The sequence below is a fragment of the Colletes latitarsis genome, chromosome 14 (assembly GCF_051014445.1).
Source record: "Colletes latitarsis isolate SP2378_abdomen chromosome 14, iyColLati1, whole genome shotgun sequence".
NCBI lineage: Eukaryota > Metazoa > Arthropoda > Insecta > Hymenoptera > Colletidae > Colletes > Colletes latitarsis.
This window is the reverse complement of record NC_135147.1, coordinates 16,737,355-16,763,633: the sequence shown is the minus strand read 5'-3', so window position 1 is coordinate 16,763,633 and position 26,279 is coordinate 16,737,355. Positions and strand designations below refer to the sequence as shown.

Here is a 26,279-nt window from a genome sequence, read left to right as displayed (position 1 = left end):
ACACATACTTCCGAAATCCTATCCATTTTCGAGAAAAAAATTCGAGTAAGTGCTGAAAGTTTTGGGTGAAAAAAAAGACTTTCGAATCGTCTTGAAAAAATTATGTTTATTTGCAGGGGTCAATTGCAAGCATTTTTGGTCAACAGACATACCCCCGAAATCCTAACCACTTTCGAGAAAAAAATTCCTTACCAAAAATATCATTTCTGGCCAGAAATGTTACCCCGAAATTTCGTGCGAATCTTTAAAACGTCATAACTTCTGAACGGATTGGACGATTTTAATGTTTAAAAAAGCAAACTACGCGCATTTTAGTGTAGAATATGTACAAATCGTAAAAATATTCGAAATGTTGGTCCTTGACCTCGCAAAATGAGAAAAACCCCATAACAATGGTCCAATTTTGAAACAGCTATAACTCCTACAATAGTGCATATATTTCAATGAAACTTTTTTCCGAAGTAGAGCTCATGGATACCTACAAAAGAGTATTAGACAACTTTTCTGTAGAGCGTCAAACAAAATTATTAAAAATAAAAAACGAATTTTTAAGAAAAATCGACAGGGGTAGGTGCCTAAATTTTTCGGCGAAAAAAAAAAATTTCAAATCGTTCTAAAAAAATTATTTCCAGGTTCTGGGGTCAATTACCATCATTTTTAGTCATTAGATATACCCTCGAATTCCTATCCACTTTGAAGAAAAAAATTCGAGGTGTGAAATTTTTCGACGGAAAAAAAAAAATTTCAAATCGTTCTGGAAAAATTATTTTCAGTTGCAGGGGTGAATTATAATCATTTTTGGTGAATAGACCTACCCCCGAAATCCTACTCACGTTCTAGAAAAAAATTCAGTACGGGCGGAACTTTAAACGTTAATAACTTTTTAACGAAACCTCCATCAACAAATTAGTATTCTTGATTTTCGTCTTATTTTGATCTCTAGAATCTCCCATTAAAATTTTTCCCAAAGGTGGCTGAACACTCTGTATATACTAGAGGAATTTGAAAAAAAGCTATGCCCAGCCAACGAAAGATCCACACTTAAATTTGATGTGTCTACGCGTCCATTTTATATATTTTTTGAGAATTATTTACATTAGAAGCTATCTCACCGATATAAATGATTTTAATCTATTTATGATTGATAATTTCAATTTATTGATACTCTCCCCTAAAAACCTACCCCTAACCTGTACTGATACATCTGTTTTGTATTTGATATCTCACATAACTTTCTAAGCACATAAATAATTCAAAAGTATACTGTAATAGTCGCAAATTATTAATTATAAATTCTAAGTTCAAAATAAATTTCAATTAATTACCTTTTATTTCCCATTCTAAAACTCGCGTCTTCAATACAATGTTGTTCTATTTTTGCAATTCAAAATAAATGGGCAAGCTCCAGGAATAAACTCGATTGCAGTGTTTTGCAAAATGTCTACTAACAGCATACTATTAATTATATATGTATGCGTGTGGATCGAAAATGTTCATGCAGAATTAGTCCATTTGTAGATCTGGGATAAAATGTAACTCTTTTTACTTCTTTACAACGTTAAATATCAATTGTAATGTTACAGCATTTTAAAAATAGATAATTTCTGAAATGCTTCGCTATATCCGTAGTGCATTCTAATTAACGAATGTTTATATTTATTTTGCCTCCTCTCGTTTCATTTGGAACAATTGCCTGATACCTGAGCATTCCGTTGCACCGTTGCATTCACATTTAATATTCAATAGCTTTACAGGGAATTAAGTAATGCAAATAGGATGAAATACACTATATTTCAAGATAGCCACGTGTATTATTTTAGGCTTAATATCGATGGTGGTGGCATATATTACACTCTACAAACATCTGAATCCTTAAATACGTGCTTCAATGCATCTGGGTGGAGCGGTTTGCAGATTTTAGATACAACCATGCGTATCCCGCGCATAAAACATGAGATTATCGAAAGAAATATCCGAACGACATCTCGTTCATGTAATTCCAATGTTTATCGAATCCTTCCCTTCGTTCCTGCACAAAATCCAGCATCTGTGTGGAATTATACTTTTACGAATCTACGTTATTCAACCGGAGCAATATCGTAGAAGCATTCGTACCACGGAAGCAATTCGTCGATGTAAACCAAATGACAAAACGACGAAATGTTTTAAATAATCGGAGATAAAATATTTTTTGTCACACAATTTCCATGCTTATCGATACTACATATAGAAACAGCATTTGCAATCGTGCAGTGGACTCTGTTATCGTAAATATCAAACTTTTAAAATACCTCAAATTCCTTTAAGAATTCATGATGCAAAATATTTTTTAACACAATAACTCGTTCCATGGGAACATTTCATCGATGTGAACCAAACGACAACGCGTTGCAATGTTTTAAATAATCGGAGATATAATATTTTTTGTCGCACAATTTCCATGTTTATCAATACTATACATAGAAACAGTTTTTCCAATCGTGGAATGGATTTTATAACGTAAATACTAAATTATTTATTTCAAGTTTCTTTACGAATTAACGATGCAAAATATTTTTTAACACGATTAAAAGTACCATTCCATCTCTAGATCCTTTCACGAGTTGATGGATTGGCTGTTGTCGATTTTGTACAGTCACAGTTTTCAACTTGTAAGTAATATCTATAGCAATATGTAGAAACTCTATGTACAATCGTTAGTGGATATAGAAATTATAAATATAGAATGTACAATGTAACTTTTAATTTGAATTAAATTTGAATTAAATTGAATTGAATTTTCTTGAATTTTCTTCAATTCTTGAATTGAATTGATATTCTTTATTTTTAATTACTACATTTTATATTTTAACGTATAAAAATAGTATTTATAATCGTGCAATGGACTGTGTTAACGTAAATATCAAATTAATTACCGAAATTTAAGATACCTCAGGTGCCTTCAAGAATTAATAATGCAAAATATTTTTTAACACGATTAAACCATTCTATCTCTAGATCCTTTCACAAGTTGATGGATTGGGTATTGTCAATTTTGTACAGTCACAGTTTTCGATTTTTAAATGAAATCTATAACAACGTATAGAAACAGTGTCTACAATCGTTAGTGGACTCTATTAACGTAAATATCGATGCAAAATTCACGATGCAAAATATTTTTTAACGCGATTAAAAGTACCATTCCTTTCACGAGTTGATGGATTGGCTGTTGTCGGTTTTCAACAGTCACGTTTTTTGGCTTTCAAGCGAAATCTATAAATCGCAAAGTGTGCAAAACGTTTCGAAAATTCTAAGCTGCAGTCAGCGATCAAGGATCCGAGTAAAGTGTAAACAGTGTCTAGTTTGTTTGCGGTAAACGGATTTATTGCGCTTGTGTGTGTGTGCGGCGACCGACCGGCAAGAGACAGAAACGAAAAGCTGGCGCCTCGCTGTTAGCTTAGGTCTCCTGGCTTACAAGCGAGTCGAAGCAACGTATTAAGTCATGCAGCCCATGCAGCTGGAGCTTCGACGTTTTCGACTTTAGAAACTTTCCGTTCTCGCTGCCCTTCCGTCGTTCATCCGGAACCGATTACACGGACCGGGATCATTGTAAGCTCCGCCTGCACCGTTCACGACATTTGCAGTGATTTGAAGGATCAAGCGAGTTGATTAAAGGATAAAACTATCTTACTTCTTGCAACTTTTCTGCAGACAAGTTTTCTAAATATTTCAACGTTTTTCCATTTTCTGCTACGTTTCAACAATATTGTTAATGCAACGGTAAAATTGCTTAGTAATCAACGTTTCACATATCTTTATATTTCTACGATGACAGTTCATATGTTTCTAGAGAAGACATATTTGAAGTCTGATTTTAAAACTTTGGTGTGCTTGCTTGTTTACCAATATAGAGTACACTTGAGTTTTAAATTCCTCGATCGATACATCTAGCATAAACGTGCTCTTAAACATGTAAAAAGTAAAAATCTTAAAAAGTTTACAAAATAAGTGTTCAAAAGTTTGCCTCATTAACTGGCTAAACTTTTTGATACAAATTGTGACCCTTCGAAACAACTTCGTTAGACTTGGTTTTTTCAAACATTGACTTCAGTATTAGAAAGAGAGGAGAATTTTGCATAGAAATGTAGATATGACTTTTTTAATTTATGCAAAATTGTGAAAAGGAATTTCTCAATTAACGCTCGCAATCTGAATTCAACGAATAAAACCAGCGAAACTAAATTAAACAAATGCAAATAAATATTAAATACGTTTTAGATATTATTTTATTAAACTTAAAGTTACGCGTCTCGAAAATTTTCGAATTATTTTAGTCGATCAGTTTCCATTTTATTTATTTCTTCTGAATTAATTTAATGCTATGGAATTGCATTCTTCGAATATTACTTTTTACCATGCTTGACATAAACAAAGTTACGCTTTGTTGTTTCCATTCCTTATATATAGGAACTTAAAACAAATATATAATTGTTTTTAAATTCTTTATAGACGTACTTTTTAAAACTTAAAATTTCTAGTTTCATACAATATAGTGGATTTCTTGAAAAAGAACAATTTATGTATGCTTTTCATAAAATGTAATACAAACATTATAGTCTCGGTTCCAACGCTGCAATATTCATGTGTATAAAAACATTCGTAATTTAATCAAAAATGTTTCTAATTTAAACATTAAAATCTTGTTACTGATGATTTTATATCTGAAAAAATTGTCTTTTCAAAGAAAATAAAAGTTGATGCCTCAAAAATATGAGTTTATACAGGGTTTTCGGGCACCCCTGGGAAAAATTTCAATGAGGGATTCTAAAGAACAAAATAAAACGATCATCAAGAATACCAATTTGTTGATGAAGGCTTCGTTAAACAGTTATTAACGTTTCGAGTTCCGACCGTACTGAATTTTTTTCTCGAAAATGCGCAAGATTTCGGCGGTATGTCCATTCACCAAAAATGATTGTAATTGACCCTTGCAACCGAAAATAATTTTTCCAAAACGATTTGAAATTTTTTTTTTCGTCGAAAAATTTTACACCTCGAATTTTTTTCTAGATACTGGGTAGGATTTCGGGGGTATGTTCATTCACCAAAAATGATTATAATTGACCCCCGCACCCGAAAATAATTTTTTCAGAATTAATTAAAAATTTTTTTTTTCGTCGAAAAATTTAGGCACCTATCCCCTGTCGATTTTTCTTAAAAATTCCTTTTTCATTTTTAATAATTTTGTTTAACGCCCTATAGAAAAGTTGTCTAATACTTTTTTGTAGGTACCCATGAGCTCTACTTCAGAAAAAAGTTTCATTCAAATATATTCACAATTGTAGGAGTTATGGCTGTTTGAAAATTGGACCATTTTTATGGGGTTTTTCTCATTTTGCGAGGTCAAGAACCAACATTTCGAATATTTTTGCTATTTGTACATATTCTCCACCAAAATACGCGTAGTTTGTTTTTTTAAACATGAAAATCGTCCAATCCGTTCAGAAGTTATGATGTTTTAAAGATGCGCATGAAATTTCAGTGAAACATATCAACGCTATGGTCAGGCATGAAATTTTCGGTAATGAATTTTTTTCTTGAAACTGAGTAGGATTTCGGGGGTATGTCTGTTGACTAAAAATGCTTGCAAATGACCCCTGCAACTAAAAATAATTTTTCCAAGACGATTCGAAAGTCTTTTTTTCACCCAGAACTTTCAGCACTTACTCGAATTTTTTTCTCGAGAGTGGATAGGATTTCGGAAGTATGTGTATTCACCAAAAATGATTGTAATTGACCCCCGCAATCGAAAATAATTATTTCAAAACGATTTGAAAGTTTTGAATTTAATTGTTAATAACTTTTTAACGAAGCCTCCATGAATAAATTGGTATTCTTGATTTTCGTCTTATTTTGGCCTCTAGAATCCTCTATTAAAATTTTTCCCAGGAATGGCCGAACACCCTGTATACTACATAGTATAATTCATTAAATTATAATTAGATTTTATCAGTTTGCTAAAAAGATATTTCGAGAAAATAATTTCTTATCTGTCTAATAAATATCTTTTGAAAGAGAGTACCTTTTATTAAATTTCCTCGAGCACAAATCGGTACATTTAGACGATGTCAATCGATCACACGATATTTTATCTAACTTTATAATTCTAAATATTTTCTTTACTTTCGAAATAACAAAATATTTTTTTTATTTTGGTAGTCCGCAACGAGATTATTAGTGGTGTTGAACGGGGGCATTTTTAATTATATTTTGTCGATTAATTTAGTTTCTTCGATGAGTGTATAGCTTACGTTTACTCCAATAGTTAGAAGGAATCAATAAGCCATTGAATTCATCATCAGTTTTTCAAATAAAATAAAAATAAAAATTCCGAAATTTAAAAATTGACTTTTTAAATAACAAAATATTTTTTTTTTATTTGGGTAGTCCACAAGATTATTCGTGGCGTTAGTTTGAGGATTTTTAATTATACCTTATCGATTAATTTTGTTTCTTTGATGAATGCATAGCCCACGTTTCATCCTTAAACTAAATAAAATTATTTTCGTTAGAAGGAATCAATAAGCCAAAATTGAATTTGTCACCGGTTTTTCAAATAAAACAAAAATTAAAATTTCGAAATTTAAAAATTTACTTAGTTCATCCCAAGAGAATTCTATCCTATTTTGAACGTTTTGGTGATACTCGAAGAAACTATCCCAAACTCGTGTCACTAGCTACAGTGTTGTTCTCGATAACGTCGCACAGATGGGTCTCTAATTAGGCGGGAACGTAATTCCTGTTTTTCAACGTCCAATAAGCCACCTCCTCGTCTTGGCACATCAGAAACTCCACGAGACGTGTTCATACGTGTACTCCATTAATTAACGACTAATATGTCGCTTCGTTAGCAAATAATGGGGAGTCGAGGGCTGCTGGAACTGCAAAGCGGATGTCAAACGCGAATCGGAGCAGCGGTTCGACGACTCTCTGGTTGGTCGTTGGAGCACGCGGAGCCTCTGTTTATTAACAATTCGCGACTTTTCCCTTTTCCTTCAACCTCTTTCGCAAGAGGTCGTTGTCGCGGAAGAACAATGAGCGGTGACGAACTCCGCGTCACTAGCGGGAAGATGGCAACGACCCCGGCACAGATACCGAAGGTAGAGGACACTCGTATTTGAACATCAAACAGCAGTAAAAGGTTAGACTCGGTTTTCCTTGAACAAAGTAACGTATACAAAGTGCATCACGCAATTATGGCGAGTCGTGCCCTCTTATTTCGTTCACGATACAAGATAATGGCAGAAGAAAATGCTGAACAGTGCAATTAGCTTCCATCCTGCAGCCCTGCTTTTTCATTAATGCAACGACGATGCATCTGCAAAGTGGAATTGCAGTTTCCTTTTTAAATGCAACGTTTTGTTTCGTTTTATATACAGTGTCCGTTATGAAATTGAAAGGGTGTCGTGTACCTAATTTAGTAAGAGAAAGAAGAAACTGTAAAGGGAAACGTTGAATGCTATTGAGGTGATATACTTTTCTACGACTTCACGTTTCATATAAATGCACTTTCTTTTTAAACGGAATCGCGTATTTCTTTTAATCTTATCAATTCCTTGGATTATTCTGCGTGAAAATGTATTATATTTGGGCACGATGTTTAAATAATCAATGTTTCATGAACCTTACACTATACTACTTGAAATTGTTAAAGATATTCCGTATAACTTCTATGAAGCACATATTGTTAATACGCTATTTTTATATGTTCATTTTTATGAAGTTCAGTTCTAAAAGTTCTTCTTTCCGTTTTAACTTTTTAATGAAGCACTTGAAGCCTACATTTTTATTTCCATCCATGGAACATATTGGCAAAGTTTGAGTGATTAAATCAGCGGTTTTTAAAGTACAGCTACCATCTAAAGTTTTAATGCACAAAAATGTAGCAAATTTAATCATTGGAGTTTCAAAACTAGGAGTACTATAGAACTAGAGAACTATACTGATTAAAGTGTAAATAAATGTCGTTAAAGAAGGTCTCAAATTCTACGCGAATTGGTTATTATTTATTATTAAATATGTCAACTCTTTTTTGTCGACTAGTATTAGAGGTTTTACTTTATTTTGCACTATAGTTGATTTTCCACAGTTTTTTTAGATAATATTTCTAACTCTAATTTCTCGTCGTAATGCATAGTGTGACAAAACCGATAATCGAATAAATGACAAAGCAGAGAAGAGCGTATCGAAAGATGAGCGTTTAGGCATATTTACACAGGACGTATATATCATGCAATGTGTTGACAGTGAATTTATTACTACATGCATAAAATAAAACAAAATACAAGACATAGCTTTCACATGCGTAATTTATTTACACGTAAACGTTCCGATTCAAAGTTTTATTTTCTCCTTCGTATGATTCAAAGTGGAAATACAAACAATATTTTAACTTAAAATTAAAGAATATGATGATATATGTAGGCAAAAATAATGTCTTGTTATTATAAAATTAAAAAGGAGTGATAATATACAAAAACTTGCGTTAGACGAATGGTTAATTGAGGTAGAAAGACGGAACCACCTAACTATGAAACACGCGGAACTCAACTCATGGTTGAAATATACTGATTAAATGCAGGAATTATGGGAATCAAAGGTCGACTCGGATCGAATCCAAGCATGAAGGTACATACTACCATTCTCTTCAAAGAGCAATGAGAGGATCCTTGAATATCTCGGAACGATTAAACTATTAACTAAGCTCTGTTAAGCTGGAAAAAAGTTGTTAATAACTATTAATTGATACGAATTTATATATGTATAATGAGTAAAAAAAACTGTGAATGGATGTAACGAAACATGACTGGGTAAACATATAGTTACATCTGTGATACGAAAACATATTAACAAATTGGTATCAAAAGATAATTAGGTTATTTTCGCTAGAACTGAAATTTGTTTATGAGCTTGTGAATTAATGGCAATTCTTCCCTTCAATTTTATACGTAATATTTACGAAGAAGTCTGTCGTAATAGTTGTTTACAAGCCCCAAAATCGTAGAAGTAAGAAAAAGGGAGTTCACATTATTATAAAATATATTATATGTTCATTGTTGAAATAGAAATAAATGTGTTGAAGTAATAATGAATTGTTTAGAATTGTATAATGAACCAAACACAATCCCAACATAATAAAGTTTCAATCATGAGTCTGTACATATATCTGAGGTTCAGCAGTATTTCGTTCTCATTTCGATAAATGAGGTTCGAGTAAACGAGGTTCCACTATACCGCGATTTACTATATCTGTTTTGTGCAATCGCAACAGGAATAATAAACAATTTTATTATTAATCAAGAATCAGTATTTTTATACATTTCCCGACGTGATCCAATAACTCCAACAGTAATATAATAACGACGATATATAATATTTATTGTCTTTTCAATAGGATCAGCAGTGTCGAAAATATTTAAACTTCCAGTCTCAGGCGACTCACCCCGTATATGGCGCAGGAAACAGGAATGGGTTAAGGTTAATGGTTCGAACAGATACCTAAGGTGAAAATAGGTTGCCACGAAGAATACAAGAAACGATACGCTCTCGCTTCTCAGGGGTTTTCGGTCCATAAAAAATCGCGAGCACCTTCGAGCACGAGATATATCGAGCTTGAAGATAAAACGAGCTCCGGTTCACGCTTGATACGGAGGAATAAAACGCAACGCCAAGCGGAACGTGTCCGTGAGGGCCGATCGAACCGCCTCGCGTGATTAACGTTTACGAGCAACGCTGACTAATTAATTGGACTGCTCCGAAAGCGAATATTAATCGCTCGTAGGAGGGCCTCAGCGAAAGATCCCGATTAAAATCTTTCGAGGTGGTTTTCTTCCGGTCGTAACGCTCGGGGGAAAACCGCCCGCTGAGAGAAACCGCGAACTGACAACTCGATACCGATCGGTGGCACAAAGGGCCAGCCAGATAGAAGTATCGCGCAACCGAGCAGCGATTCTTCTTATTCTTATTTATCGCGGCCTCTCCCTATCGAACTCTGAGCAATCACAAGACGCGATCACGGGGCTCGCGGTTTCTTTTCCTTGTATTTCCTTTTTTTTTTCTGTGCCACGGACGCCGGGAGAGCGCAGGTTGAAAGCGAGCCAGCGTAATGGAACCGGAGATGTATCGCTCCCTCGCGAATAACGAGTTTTATATTTCTAGCCGGATCGTGGAGTCGGGAAGTTCTAGTAACAAGATTGAAGCCGGCGTGAAAGGGGTTGGGGGTAATTAGTTGCGTTCGAGCTACGCTCTCGTAACCGATTTCGTTTTTAATTCGCTCGGCTAACAAGATTAAGTCGGAATCCGACATTTTTGCCGGAGTTGAAATTATACCCGGGGAAAACTTTCGCGAGGGCAGACAGATGTCGAGCTGACGGCGCGTAAATTCGAACTGCCGAGTTACCGGAACTCGCATCGAACCACCATCGTTGATAAAATAGTTTGGAATTCCAAGCATCGTTTATTATCGGACAGCTTAGAACGCGCCTTTTATTTTTCGAATATCGAAATAGTACGAGGGTTCAAGACCCTCGAAACTATTTGACTGCACGGAATTTGGTCATCTGGCGCACCAGCTCTGGCAACTCCGAATGGGAGGATGCAATAATGCAAATAGAACACAAGATTTAAAGGATTAGATTAGAATTTCACGAACTTGTACAAAATTAAACTGTTTATACATCATTCTTTACCGAAAATCTAATGTGAGGCCAGAAATGCTTCCTTGAAACATGCGAATCTTTAAAATGTCATAACTCTTGAACGGATTGGAGGATTTTAATATTTCAAACGGCAAACAACGCGTATTTTGGTGAAGAATATGCAGAAATTCTAACAAAATTCAAAAAGTTGATCTTTATCCCCGGAAAATGAGAAAAAGTCCACAGAAATTGTCTAATTTTCAAAAGACCATAACTCCTACAATAGTGAATATATTTCAATGAAACTTTTTTCTGAAGTGGAGCTCACGAGTACCTACAAAAAAGTATTAAACGAAATTTCCGTAGCGTATCAAACAAATTTATTAAAAATCAAAAACGTATTTTTAAGAAAAATCCACAGGAGGTAGGTGCCTAAATTATTCGACAAAATTAAAAAATTTCAAATCGTTTTGGAAAAATTATTTTCGGTTGCGGGGGTCAATTACAATAATTTTTGGTGAATAGACCTACCCCCAAAATCATATCCACTTTCTAGAAAAAAATTCAATACGAGTGAAACTGCATTTATACCGAAAACACTTTAGAAAGAAATAATATAATTTTATGGATAAATCGTAAATATATGTTTGGCTACTCCTGGGAAAAATTTTAATGGGAGATTCTAGAGGCCAAAATAAGACGAAAATCAAAAATATCAATTTGTTGATCGAGACTTCATTAAGAGGTTATTAATATTTAAAGTTCCACCTGTAGAATGGTAATCTGCAAACAGCTGCGTGCGCGTGATAGTGGTTCTCACTCGCAAAACTGTAAGGCTATCGATACATCAGTAAGTACAGTTTCTCATGCAGAGTGAGAACCACTGGGACCAACCTGTCGTGACCGACAAATTGCTGTTCTACAGACGGAACTTTAAACGTTAATAACTTTTTAACGAAGTCTCGATCAACAAATTGGTATTCTTGATTTTCGTCTTATTTTGGTCTCTAGAATCTCTCATTAAAATTTTTCCCAAGGTTGGCCGAACACCCTGAATATTTCTTTTAAACGTTTTTCAGTAACTCATTACTTGATAATAAAGTTTTGTTATTATTCGGTTTTTATAGTATTTTTCTATCAGAAAAGCAAAATGTGGCCTGCATGATATATGATAAGGTACATCTCATTGTGTGCTGAAAATTTAATAAAGGTAATTGTTTTATCTCTGATTAATATGACCAAAGAGAGTCTCTTCCATTCAAACGAATTTAATTAAAATTTATGGAGTTTCTGAGACAACAAACAGATGTTTCACAGGGAATATCGTATAAAGCAAAGTAACAATAAATTAATTAGCATTTTACATTACAACTTTCTCATACGTTAAATTATGTTTTAAAAATACTCGATCTGTAATACAATGAAGTAGTTCACAATTAATATTTTGTAGTGGACTTTAGAATTGTTCATCGCTATAATAATAGATTTATCACATGTAAATTGATTAGTTTCAACGTCTATCCGACATCACGTCGTAGAATTCGCTAATTCTAACACCAAAATTTCGAAACCAGCCATGCTTAAACTAATCCAATTATTGGAATTCGTGCATTCACCACTGGTCTGTTTAACTATAATTCCATTTTCGGATTAGCTCGATCTTTTAATAAATGTATTCGATAAAGTTCAGCATTCTTACCACATCTGTTACCATCAACGCTAATTAATCACATTTATTCGCGTCTCAAGAGAAAAGTATTACTCTAAATTCGAAAATATGCTTTAACGACGAAAATTGGATATCCAATATTCGTTCTACATTTTATTTTAATGTACGTAATAGACAGAATTTTACCAATCAAAATAAATGAATAAATAATGAGTTTAGAAACCATCTTTTTTGTATTGATACAGTTATTATTTCTTATTCACTAATAATTTCTTTATAACAATAATTCTTTATTAACGAGTTAGAACCGTTTAGTATACAAAATTTAATACATACCAAAAACAAAAAAAAGAGCATTTAACTCTAGTAACATTGTAATATAGTAACATTGACTGTGCATATTTATCGAAACCATTTCTTGTCCATCAATAAATCTGTATCGTTCTTTGAACTTGATTTATTGAAATAACACTTTCTTCTTGAAACACGAGTAAGTGTGATTAATAAACACTGACAATAATTTATTTTTGTCTAAGAATAATTTTTTACTATTCAGCAATAATATGTATTCGACAACCTGGACCCAATTCGAATAACTTTTTGATTAATGTGCTACCTGATTGAGTATTCAAATGAATAAAATTTGCCACAATATCAAATATTAATGTATATAATAACAAATTGTGTATTAAATTGAAAAAAAATTTTTCAAGTATAATTTTTCCGAATTTTTGAACATTTTTCATGTATTTGTTACGAGCTCATAAAGTAGGTAAACATCCGTATTCTGTAATAAAGTAAACGTCAAATAAAATCTTATTCATTGCATACTTGAATCACATCGATACAGTATACAATAAATGTTCTAATTAGTAGGGTGTCTAAAAAGGTTGGGACTAAGCTTATACTGCGTGTTACTGAGGTTAAATACATGAAAAAAAGTTTATATAAACTTATGTTCGAAAATGCTTCATTGAAATGATATAAGCGTTAAAAGATTTACGAGAAAAATTCGTCTTTATTTATGAGGTGACGAAAAGAATTGATTTTTGAAAATACGATATAAAAAGATCAACTTGAGAATGTATGCAAAATGCATTTACTAATATTTCAAATACAGATGGAATATTCGAAAGAGTTCGACAATTACTAATTCGAATATTTGTTATAACTGTCACAATAAATCACAAATATCTTCAAAGGCTTGTATCTTTTCAATAAAGCATTTTCGAACATAAGTTTATATGAACTTTTTTTATATGCTTGACCTGAGTATATGTTTGGTCTCAGCCTATAGTAGAGGATTCTTTTAAACGGTTTTTGTCAATAGTTGGATGCAATCTACCGCTAACAGCATCGATTAAACTTTAAAACACTTCAATCAATACCAAAAAAAAAGAAGAAAATACGAAAATAAAAATGCAATTTCATCGGTGAAATTCGTCCGATGTATGTTTTTAAGAAAATATTGTTTCATTTAAATAAATGTTTACAGTATCGAAGCGACTGTGCACTGCAACGAGTTCGCCTCTGTTAATTTTCGGATACGTAATAATTGAAAATGTTTCGAAGCCGAGGTAACGTAGCTGGTAACAGATTGAAAGAAAAATGAAATCATTTCGCGGAATCGAGATCGAAACATTATCAGAAAAGTGGAAACCTTTCTATCGAAAGGTTGGAACAATTTTTGTTGATACCCACAAAGTTCATGGAGCCGATTTATTTAGCAAATAGAAAATATAACAACACCTATTTACCAACACAATACTTTATTAATAATTTGAATAAACAGGGAGATTCTAGATACCAAAATAAGACGAAAATCAAGAATACTAATTTGTTGATCTAGGCTTCGTTAAAAAGTTATTAACGTTTAAAGTTCCGTCTGTAAAACGGCAATTTGTCGGTCACGACAGGTTGGTCCCAGTGGTTCTCACTCAGTATGGGAAACTCTACCTACTGACGTATCGACAGCCTTACAGTTTTGTGAGTGAGAACAGGTGGAACTTTGAACGTTAATAACTATTTAACGAAGCCTCAATGAACAAATTGGTATTCTTGATTTTCGTCTTATTTTGGCCTCTAGAATCTCCCATTAAAATTTTTCCCCGAGGGTAGCCGAACACTCTGCATAAGTATCGTCCGTATACCGGTTGCCCACACGAGGGTTACTCCACAATTAAATGATAAAAATCCACGCAGATTTAGTTCTTGTTCTTAATTAGTCGACGTATCTATAACAAGTATCTAAATGGTCGGAAATTTCCCCGCCGACAGTGTACTTATCAAACCTGACACACTATCTCATAACGAATCTGACTTAACTCAACAAAAATACCGTATAAAATTTAGTTTAGTAAGAGAAAAACAACTTATTTGTAATTTAAACGACGTGCCATAGAATCAGATTAAACTTCGCTGAATTGAATGCCACCTATTTAACTTCTAAAGCTCTTTACGACGACGTGCGATCCAAAGAACCCTTATTCTACTTTACTTTACACGAGCATAAATATTAATCATCCTCGCGTACGCTAACCACGATTACGCGTTATTTTGCTATCGAAAGAATCAATAATATTTAACGACAGAGCGTCGTTTAGTCGAATGCAGGTCAATCAATTCGAAATGGCGATAGTAATTTTTACGACGAAAGGCGGACACGGAACGAAAGTATCGTCGCTGTAAAATCACATCGACTGCCATCGGAAGCCCATGTGCACGCGTTCGACTTGCAGTGGTAGCGGCACCCCATTGACCCACAAGGAATGATATTGATCTAATCGCGGTTGACTTACACTAACACGTACCTATTATTAACTGGCGGAGGCGTTCCCCCAAGCTAATTAAAAAAACAGTGCAAGAGGAAAAAAAATACGCGCGAGATCTTATCAGGCTGGTCGACACGAGAATGATCAGAGCTCGAGCGTTGTTCGCCAAATACCACCGAAGTAAGTAATTACAGCTCGATCTCGAAAACGAAGCCAATCCTGGCGATCTGCAGAACGCGTCGTTTGTCACCGTAGTTCATAACTATCTCGCGACGATGATGAATCATTGAACAATCAATGAAAGGGTGCAAACATAACAGCAATCGTTTTCGTGTGACAAGGTTTACTTGTGAGGAAGGAAAATATTGTGACAAAGAAGAATATCTCTGGAAAGAATTAAATTTTATCCTAAAAGATTACATAAACGTTTCTTTTTAAAAAATAATTAAATGTAAAATTGTAACGTATATTATAAAGATTTTAATTATTTTATTTGTGAAAGTTATATTATCTTCAATTAAAATGGTATTAAAGCGATGTTCAACTCGTTCATGTTTTTCTTTTAGAATTTTTACAAATAACGAATATACACTGGTGGACAAAATTATAAGACACTCTGAAAATTATTGGTTTAGGTACTTAATATTATAGTTATATGAAAATACATTTAATAAAATTAAAATTGTTTGTTTTTTAATAATATCTTCATAAATTTTGCGAAAAATAATAAGGAATTCCCAATTTATTCGAAAATAATACAATTTCGTTTCGAAAATAATATAATTTCGTTTGAACGAAGTTATAAGACGCTGCATATGTTTTTAAAGAATAAATAGGGTGTCTTATAATTCTGTCCACCAGTGTATATGATAAAAACAAAAACTACAAGAAAAAACTGTCGATATGGATGAATCAATTTTGCTAAAAATTTGACTAGATCTTGGGATGGAAACGTGGAACTCAAATGTAAACTTCCATTAAAATTCAATCGATTTATACATAGCAATATTTATATTTATATTACACACAAACTTTCTTAGATTGCAATATTTTTTTTCTTTATAAATCAAAAAGTAAGACACAATTGAAATCCTCTAATATAAATAAAAATTTGAGTGATTTTTGTTATCCTATCTTCATGGTAGTATTACCTTTGAATTAGTATATATTCCCGACGAAAATAACTACGAAACTCTTCGAACTAATTCTGAAATCATCAAAGATCGCCTCGATGTGTTCTCAGAAAGGTTTTAAGGCGTTAACCAATTTGCAGGGGAAAGTTGAACAAATTGCAACACCATTAATTTGAGGAGTGTCCATCGAATATGCGATCTGATCAAACACAGATAAGAAACGCTATTGACGTTATCATGTTTATCGTAGGATGAATGCGTTTATAGCCTCTTACAACTGTAATTATATCGAAGTAATTTATTTGACCTTTCGTTTAAATGTTAATAACGCAGCGAAGCGAAGAATTTCAATAGTGTAAGAGTATAATATGAAACGCTTTTTTCCCATCAATATTAATTTAACGGAAATTAACTTTATCGATAGAGAGCTCGCTTATTTTAAATTTTTTAGCTCAGAATAAATTGGAATCTCCAGTAACATACAGGTAGCACCGATGGTATCGATTTAAAGTACAATTACTTTTCCACGCCATTAATTTAATCCAAAGCTTTCCGAATCGTATAAATACTTCTTCTATATACGATCTTTACGTTCAAAGGTAGTTGATGCTAAATAGAACTGTATAGACTTATTTATTTTAATGATAATTTGATTTTGTTTAACAAATCAATTTATTTTTGCTACCAACGCTAGAATTTTTGAAAACAAATTATCAAAAAGAAGCGAAGACGACAGATTTTATTTTATTTTCTGTTTACTAAAGAAAACTTTTTTATTTATAAGAACATATATTTATAAGGTTATAAGAATATTTTTTTAAAATTTATAAGTAACGAACATACAGAAAAACCAAAAAACTTCGTCAGGTGACCACTATTATAAAGTACGATTTTATTAAGAATCAAATTAGATTTGAAATGAGAATAAACAACTTGAATGTGAAGTTTGATTTAAATATATTCGAGGTATAAATTGATTTCAACCCTAGAACGATATTCGGGTCATTTTTAACCCATTGTATATATATATTAACACTTTGCAACCTTCATATTTGGGTGAACCATGAAACTAAACCAATTAATTCTCAAATTGAAACGTTACTAAAGTAAGTACTAAGACAAATTCTTATGTAATTTACAATTGTTTAAAATCAAAATTTTGACCCTTAAACAATTTTACTAGCAGCGAACGCGTTAAAAACTGTCCCTTAGGATCGATTTACAATCACACGGGACCAACGAGCGACCAAGAAAGTTGAAATATTTTCACAGGCGAGTGTACGATGTCGTTTTATATGAATCGATAAATGTTTATTCAACCAGTAAAGATCGATTTGCTGGTACGGAAGGATCCCCAAGCGAAATACTCTACTCCGGAGCAATATTTGCGCCATAACTGCTCCGTGTCTACGTCGTCTCCTCGGGTTGTTATTCTTCCCGGTCGCGGATATTCTTGATCAACGATTCGTAAGTAGAAAAAGTATTCGTAACGTTCGTATTTTAAAACGTTCCGTAGCGAATTATTTTCATAGTCGCTGGCCGCTTATGGTACATCGAGCGGCGCCGATGCGTCTCGCTTTTCATTTATTGACAGAATCATTTTTATCGGCTGCCGCGGTGCCCAGCCGTGGAACGATTTAATGCGAACCTTGCGTCTTAACGACTAATAATTTTTCGATGAATTTCAATTTGAAACGCCCGACACGTTCCCTCGTCGTAAAGTTTCCCGTGGCCGTGCAGTTATCGACAGATATCCAGCATTTTTCAGCCGGCTGTGGCGAACTGTGATTTTTATTATACAATATTCACGCGGGAGTTGCCTGCGAAATGACCGCTCTGCTCGCCGGCCATTGTGCTCGCCAGTATTCGTCATCCTTTTAAAACAGATTATTTCACGGTTAAATATCGTCCGCTGACGGAATTGCCGGGGACAGTTCATAAAAATTCGAAAGTAATAGCTGGAAACTTCTAGTCTCACGGTTGAAATAATTAATTTCAAGAAAATAAATTTTTGGAACGTTCTATCTTTCGCGAAACAATGGAAACAGGTTGTACGAATAAAGCGCGAAAACTTAATTTTTGTTTAAACATTTGCTATGTTGCGACTACGAGTTTCGTACAATATGTAGCGTGAAAAGATGAGAAAAAATATGAGAAAAAAATCAATTTCTTGACTGAAGCTTCATTAAAGAGTTATTAAAAAATTAAATTAAAAAATTTCCAATCATTCTGAAAAAATTATATTTAGTTACAGGGATCAATTACAAGCATTTTCTGTGAGTAGATGTACCCCGAAATCCTACACACATTCAAGAAAAAAATTCTTTACCGAAAATCTAATATGAGGCCAAAAATGCTTCCCTGAAATTTTATGCAAATATTTAAAACATCATAACTTCTGAACGGATTGGACGATTTTAATGTTTAAAAAAGCAAACTACGCGTATTTTGGTGGAGAATATGTAGAAATCGCAAAAATATTCGAAAAGTTGGTCTTTGACCTCGCAAAATGAGAAAAACCCTATAAAAATGGTCCAATTTTCATCCAGCCATAACTCCTACAATAGTGAATATATTTCAATGAAATTTTTTTCTGAAATAAAGCTCATGAGTATCTACAAAAAAGTATTAAACAAGTTTTCTGTACAGCGCTAACCAAATCTATTAAAAATGAAATACAAATTTTTAAGAAAAATCGATAGAGGGTGTCTAAATTTTTCGACAAAGTAAAAAATTTCAAATCACTCTGAAAAAATTATTTTCAATTGCAGGGGACAATTACAATCATTTTTGGTGAATGGACATACTCACGAAATCCTACCCAGTTTCGAAAAAAAAATTCGTTACCGAAAATATAATGTCTGATCATGAATGAATGATTCCCCTCAAATTTCATGTGTTTCAAATCGTTTTGAAAAAATTATTTTCGGTTGCGGGGGTCAAATATAATAATTTTTGGTGAATAGACCTACCCACGAAATCCTACCCACTTTCGAGAAAAAAATTCAGTACGGGCGGAACTTTAAACGTTAATAACTTTTTAACGAAGCCTCCATCAACAAATTAGTATTCTTGATTTTCGTCTTATTTTGGCCTCTAGAATCTGTCATTAAAATTTTTCCCAGGGATGGCCAAACACCCTATATACATCTTAGAATTAACAAAAACGGACAAATATTCGAACATAAATTTCAACATCTGGTTAGATGCTAGTTAGAAACATATATGTATAAATAGCAAAAATTAAAATGCAGTAATGAGATATTATTATATTATTGAAAAAATGGTTACCAACAGAGAAATGTTAGTGCAACGAATTAAACGTTTTGAGTTCCATAGAGAAAGAGTCATTTAAATAATTAAAATAAAAAATATTTTTTACTAGGTTTGTTATGTTTCATAGACTGTCTAAGTCTTGAACCTCTTCTCTAATAGACTTCTTTATTAGTCATAACAGTATAAAAAGAAGTGCAATTGAATATTAATGCTGGGAGAAAAATATTGCTGATAAACCTAAGGTCTTATACATTAAAATCAACACGTTTTAACATTCACGAGGTGTTCATAAAACAAATCTATTCTTTTTCGTGGCCATTCCTTATACGAACAAATTTAAACAAAATTAAATAGTATACGTTTGAAAAATTATTTGTAATTAAATCGTACGTTAAGGGGTTAACATAAAATTAATTCCAATGTTATAAATCGATGGAACGCGTTGTATGAAACACGTAAAAAGATGTATTGGATTTGGTGTGCTCGATAAATGCCACTTCGATACTTGCATGTAAATCTCGTTCATTGTATTGTGTTGGAGTCATGGAAAGGGTGGTCATTTAGCAGCAAGACCCTCGTCTTCCATTTGAGACAAAAGCAGATCGTTGGTAAGAGACCGACGATTACACGAGAGGTCAAGTACGGGCCGTAGATAGTGGAGATATATTGTGAAAGTGGAGCTCCACTTTATTGGATTGGTTATCACGATAATTGCATGAATCTCGACACTTCTGGAAATTTTTAACCCTGCCTTACCGCGACCATCGAAGTTCTGCTACATGAGTATCGCCACAGAACTACCGCGAAGCAGAAGCTAGCAACTTCGTTGCAGAAGTTCTCCGATATTATATTTGCTCTTTCCAGATTTCCTACCCTTCAATTAATCAACTAAAGTAATAGAAATTTCTTTCTATCTTTCTTTTTTTATAATAAATTTAGCAGCATTGACTCCCCATATATAGAAGTTCTTAATACTCTTGAGATATCATGCAAAATTTTAAACATACAAAACATGTTAATATCTTTCCGTACTACGTCACATTATTAAAAATTTTAATAGTATCAATACTCCTTATATAGAAGCTTCCATACAAAATTTCATAATTTTTCGATACCACTTTAGAGACACAAAGCAAATTGTAAACCAAAATATTTACAAACGTAAAAATTTCTTCGTATAATAATTCGTCTTCGAGATGTTTGAATTTGAAAGATTTGCCTGGCGTGTCTGTCCATTACTTACTATTTCTACTTCTACTTATGCTCAAGTAGAGATAGGACTATGGATATAGACATCGATAAATATTGATAATATCGATAAAATATCGTTGTAAATTAATAAAACCTTCGACTTTCCACCATTGGATGGAGTCGTGCTTTATATTGATTATACCACATTTTAAATGTCTCTAATATTAAAAATAAAAATATCATCTACTGTATATTTATACACATATATTTTTTGAATATAAAAATAAATGATAAATTTACAATGTCTTTCGTTTTACTTCACTTGTATTTAATGTAATACTATTCGTTAATATCTTAACGATATTAATGGTATATCTTGCAGAGCATCTCAACCTTTTCAAAGCGCTATTCAAATTGTGTAGTAGGTGGTACTTTACGACCAACATAAAATACTTGAAAATGTTCGATTTTATAAACAGATTCATGATATTATACAAAGTGTCCCATTTTAATACATAAAGTGATATATCTCAAAATATAAACCGCATTGAAAAATATGGGACATTACTAACAGATATTTGATGAACATTCACGTTTTTATCCTTCCTTAAATTTAATTTAGGACATAACTTTTACGAGATTGGTATTTAAGAATATGATCGATGCTCATTCTCTATATAGATGCAGAAAAATCATTAAACAAATGATCGAAACGTTGAAATATATAAACATAATCGTAATTATTGTCTTTAAAAAAGTGTGTTCTGAAAAACCAATATTTTATATCTCGTCTCTACACGCCTACAATGTTCCCAAACAGCTGCACGGCATTATGATGATTGGGAAAATTACATTTCGTGTCCAACAATTCAATAATTCGAATTTTTCGGTCGAACAATCGCGTGTGCTCACCGATAGCGAACGTCCCTCTGTAAATATCTCCCAGGAAACAGCGAGAAATATTACGTGTGCCGTTAATAAAATTTCCCTTCCACCCAGGGACAGACCCTGGGGACGAAATGCGATAATTAATGAACGAGCACATCATCGTTTCGAGTTCATTCTAAAATTACATCGCGTAATGCATCCTCTTTTTACAAATACGGACGTCCTGCCGCACAATGATCATCCTTGTCGCATTAATTCCTGCTCATGGTTTCCGTGATCTCCTATCATTTTACATTTGCAATATTTAATTTAATCGAACTTCGCTGGCGCATCACGGCCAACCATTACTGATTCCGAAATCATCAGGACGGTTACACGGTCTCAAAACACGTGCACGTTGCACTAATTGGCAGATAGACTAACGGAAACAAACTTAAATATAAACTTTTGATCGATATTTCGTCTTACGTACGAAATAAAAACTTATTGTAAATCGAATATGATCGCGCTGCATATAGACGTGTTTCATCCATTTTGTAGTTTATTACGTGTTTAATATATATTGTTCAACAGTTTCTTAGTTTACAACTATGTGTTAGTAACTGGACCCAATTTAGTTCCTTGCTAAAAAAATCTGACAGTTTTCACACAGCATATACAGGGTGTTCGACCACCCCTGGGAAAAATTTTAATGAGAGATTCAAGACGCCAAAATAAGACGAAAATCAAGAATATCAATTTGTTGATTGAGGCTTCGTTAAAAAGCTAAAATTTCGTTAAAAACTCTGGAAAAATTATTTTCGGTTGTGGGGGTCAATTACAATCATTTTTGGTAAATACACATACCCTCGAAATCCTACGCATTTTCGAAAAAAAAATTCCTGATCGAAAATCTAATGTGAGGCCAGAATGCACCCCCGAAATTTCATGCGAATCTGTAAAATGTAATAACTTTTGAACGGATTGGGGGATTTCAATAATTCAAACGGCAAACAACGAGTATTTTGGTGAAGAATATGCAGAAATTCTAAAAAAATTCAAAAAGTTGATCCTTAACCCCGGAAAATGAGAAAACCTCCATAAAAATGGTTCAATTTTCAAATGACCATAACTCCAACAATAGTGAATATATTTCAATGAAATTTTTTTCTGATGTGGAGCTCACAAGTACCTACAAAAAAGTATTAGACGAAATTTCCGTAGCGCATCAAACAGATTTATTAAAAATGGAAAACGAATTTTTATGAAAAATTGGCAGGTGCCTAAATTTTTCGGCAAAAAAAATTTCAAATCGTTCTAAAAAAATTATTCTTAGCTAGAGGAGTTTATTAAAATTATTTTTTGTCATTACACATACCCCCGAAATCCTGTCCACTTTCAAGAAAAAAATTCAGTAGGTGGACACATTTTTCGACAAAATTAAAAAATTTCAAATAGTTCTGAAAAAATTATTTTCGGTTTCAGGGGTCAATTACAACCATGTTTGGTCAATTGACATACCCTCGAAAACTTAACCATTATCGAGAAAAAAATTCCTTACCGAAAACATAATTTCAGGCCAGAAATGCCACTCCAAAATTTCATGCGTATCTTTAAAACGTCATAACTTCTGAACGGATTGGACGATTTTAATGTTTAAAAAAGCAAACTACGCGTATTTTGATGGAGAATATGTACAAATCGGAAAAATATTCAAAAAGTTAGTCCTTGACCCCGCAAAATGTGAAAAACCCCATAAAAATGGTCCAATTTTCAAACAGCCATAACTCCTACAATTGTGAATATATTTTAATGAAACTTTTTTCCGAAGTAGAGCTCATGGGCACCTACAAAAAAGTATTAGACAACTTTTCTGTAGGGAGTCAAATGAAAGTACTAAAAATAAAAAACGAATTTTTAAGAAAAATCGACGGGGGGTAGGTGTCTAAATTTTTCGATGAAAAAAAAAAATTTCAAATCGTTCTGGAAAAATTATTTTCGGTTACAGGGGTCAATTACAATCATTTTTGGTGAATACATATACCCCCGAAATCCAACGTACTTCGGAGAAAAAAATTCTTTACCGAAAATGTTTCTATAAGTTTTTATCGAAGCCTCAATCAACCAATTAGTATCCTTGGTTTTCGTCTTATTTTAACCTCTAGAATCTCCCATTAAAATTTTTCCCAGGGGTGGCCGAACACCCTGTATTATACATTTCTCAGAAAATGTAAAATTAATGTTACAAGAAACAAAAGTACGCGAATATCGTTTCTCGTGCAATAACAGCACTGGAGTAACTGCTCGAAGAAGTACAAAAATAAGAGGCAATCTTTAATTCGACGCAAAGGAATACCGAAACACGTTTATCGGCGCATATAAATATTACAGAACCGTGATTTGGTTGGGCAATGCACAGTTTGTGGTGTTCCATCGTCGACTTTTTCGTCATCCGACAGATTTACGTTGCATTTGCAACGAGCATGTTCGCGCGAATTATCGCCAGGTAAATAAATAACAGGTGCCGCGGACACAATTATCAACGTTGGCGAACGAAAGGAGTTTCGCTGATTACGAGTGTTACGTTCCCCTCGAAAGAGCAAGAGGGAAGAATTCGTGAAAAGACTCAGCAGCGGAAACGAGTGGAGCAAAACGTCACGGAGCGAATCTCGATTCTCGTTTTTCCTGTCACGATATCGCTCATTTATACGATTCCCGAGGTCCAATCGTAATCGCAAGCAGCTCGTTAACGCGCTCCCTGAACTGGTTCAGATGACTTTTGCGCCGATAAAAAGCTAATAATGCCGACCTTTAATAAGCGTCGGCGTATAATTTACCCTCGGGGACTCACATTACTTCTCCCTCTGTTTGCTTATTCCCGACGTTGACGTGTTTTTTCGTTGTGTGTACTCGTCGCCGGAAGGGCGCTCCTTTCCGATATTCTCGTGTAGAAAATAATTAACGCCATTTCCATAATTGTAGACGTTATTTAGAAATTTCGTTTGCATCGCATGTTAATGGAATATATAATTCGATTCCGCTTTTTACGACCGTGCAGGAAATTATTGCCGGCTTGCAACACGCATAGTGAATTGCCATTTTTTGTTAAATTCACATTCTTAAGTGATATGGACTTATTATAGGAATATTTTCTTTACTGTTTGTTCTTGAATTAAATGTCCACGTTAAAGAATATACAATATATACAAAACTTCTCAATTGTTTTTGAAAAAATTTAATAGTAATACTTTTTTATATAATGAGTTTATTTGTGAAAATTATAAAGAATTCATCAATGAGATATATCAAAATTAAATTATGACGTAGTTCTAGTAGGAGCGAAAATTAGCAAAAATGAAGATAATTTAATTTATTAATTTATTACTTTAATATTTCTGTAATTTGCAGAGGAAACTATCCTTTACAAAAGTATAAAAATGGATAAAAAATTAAGACAAGAATTTTTGTACAATATTGCTAATATAATATTGCTTTCTCCTTTAATTGCAACTCTGTTTTACAAAATATTAACCGACACAGGGTCCATAATCCTCAAACAATGTAGAAGTGAAGTTTGTTCTACATTCAAAAAAATATATGTAACAATAAATTGAAATAATGTAGAATTTACAAGTTAACTAAGTAAATTTTATAAATCTTTTTCAAAATTCACAAATTATGTAAGTTTATAAGAAATATATGAAACAGTTTTTGAATTTGAAATATCACAGATTTTATCAATTCATTGAAAAAATTTCAAGCTTATATACGCTTATAATAAATGTACAAAAACTTGTCAAATTTTATAAATTTAACACTATAATACAAAAAACGTGAAATAACTGCAATTACTTGATAGTAATTATGATTATAATTAAAATTGTCCCTCAAAACTTAGTTTATTGCAACTGTAATTGATTTTTCTCGTTTCTGATCTTATTTAACAGTGGTGGGGATGATTACGCTTCATGTAGCCGGGGAAATATTATTTCATATAACCGGAGACTAATTGTATTCTACCAAAATAACTAAATTTCATTGTCTATAATGAAAATTCTTTTGATCTTATTCGTGATACTCTTAATCGATCTAAGCAAAATTCAGTGGTATACTTTGATTTATACGTAGAATAAAATACCATGAAACTTCATACAGCAAAATAGAAATCGAGACTAAATAAATACAAGATTAAATCTATCGTTTCCGGGACACGTTCACTTCTACTGATTTTACTTCTGAAATGATATCTCGTTATCCTGAACCAGTGTATCCAAATTGAAGGCACATAATCGTTTCCCTGCAATATGATTTTATCAATATGTAGCCGCATTTGTGAATACACGCATGCGAATGAAGTTGAAAAAGCGAATTACTACCGTAACCTATAATGTTATGGCTCGCGGCAAAGGAATGTGATTGCGAAAATCACGATATTAAGACTGAAAATTGCAAACGTTTTTCAGTCTAGATGAATATCGGAAACGCGGTTTTGTTTCTCGATCTCCTGTGAACAACACTAGAAAACCTTATGCATTGCTTTGAAACTTTCAGACAAAAAATATATTGATAATTTCAATTTACAAAAGTTGACGATTACAAACTGATAATATTACGTGAAATATATTGCTTTAAGTCTACAAGTTACATAATATTATTGAACATTAAAAACAGTAAAATACTGAAGATACTCAACGTA

At 33.0% G+C, this 26,279-nt stretch overlaps 1 protein-coding gene across 1 annotated transcript in view; it reads right to left on the bottom strand.

Annotated features, from left to right (window-relative positions):
- The window catches only part of LOC143350298 (neural cell adhesion molecule 1), a 320,246-nt gene that overhangs the window by 251,801 nt on the left and 42,166 nt on the right, over positions 1-26,279 (bottom strand). The gene's annotated exons all lie outside the window — the stretch shown is intronic.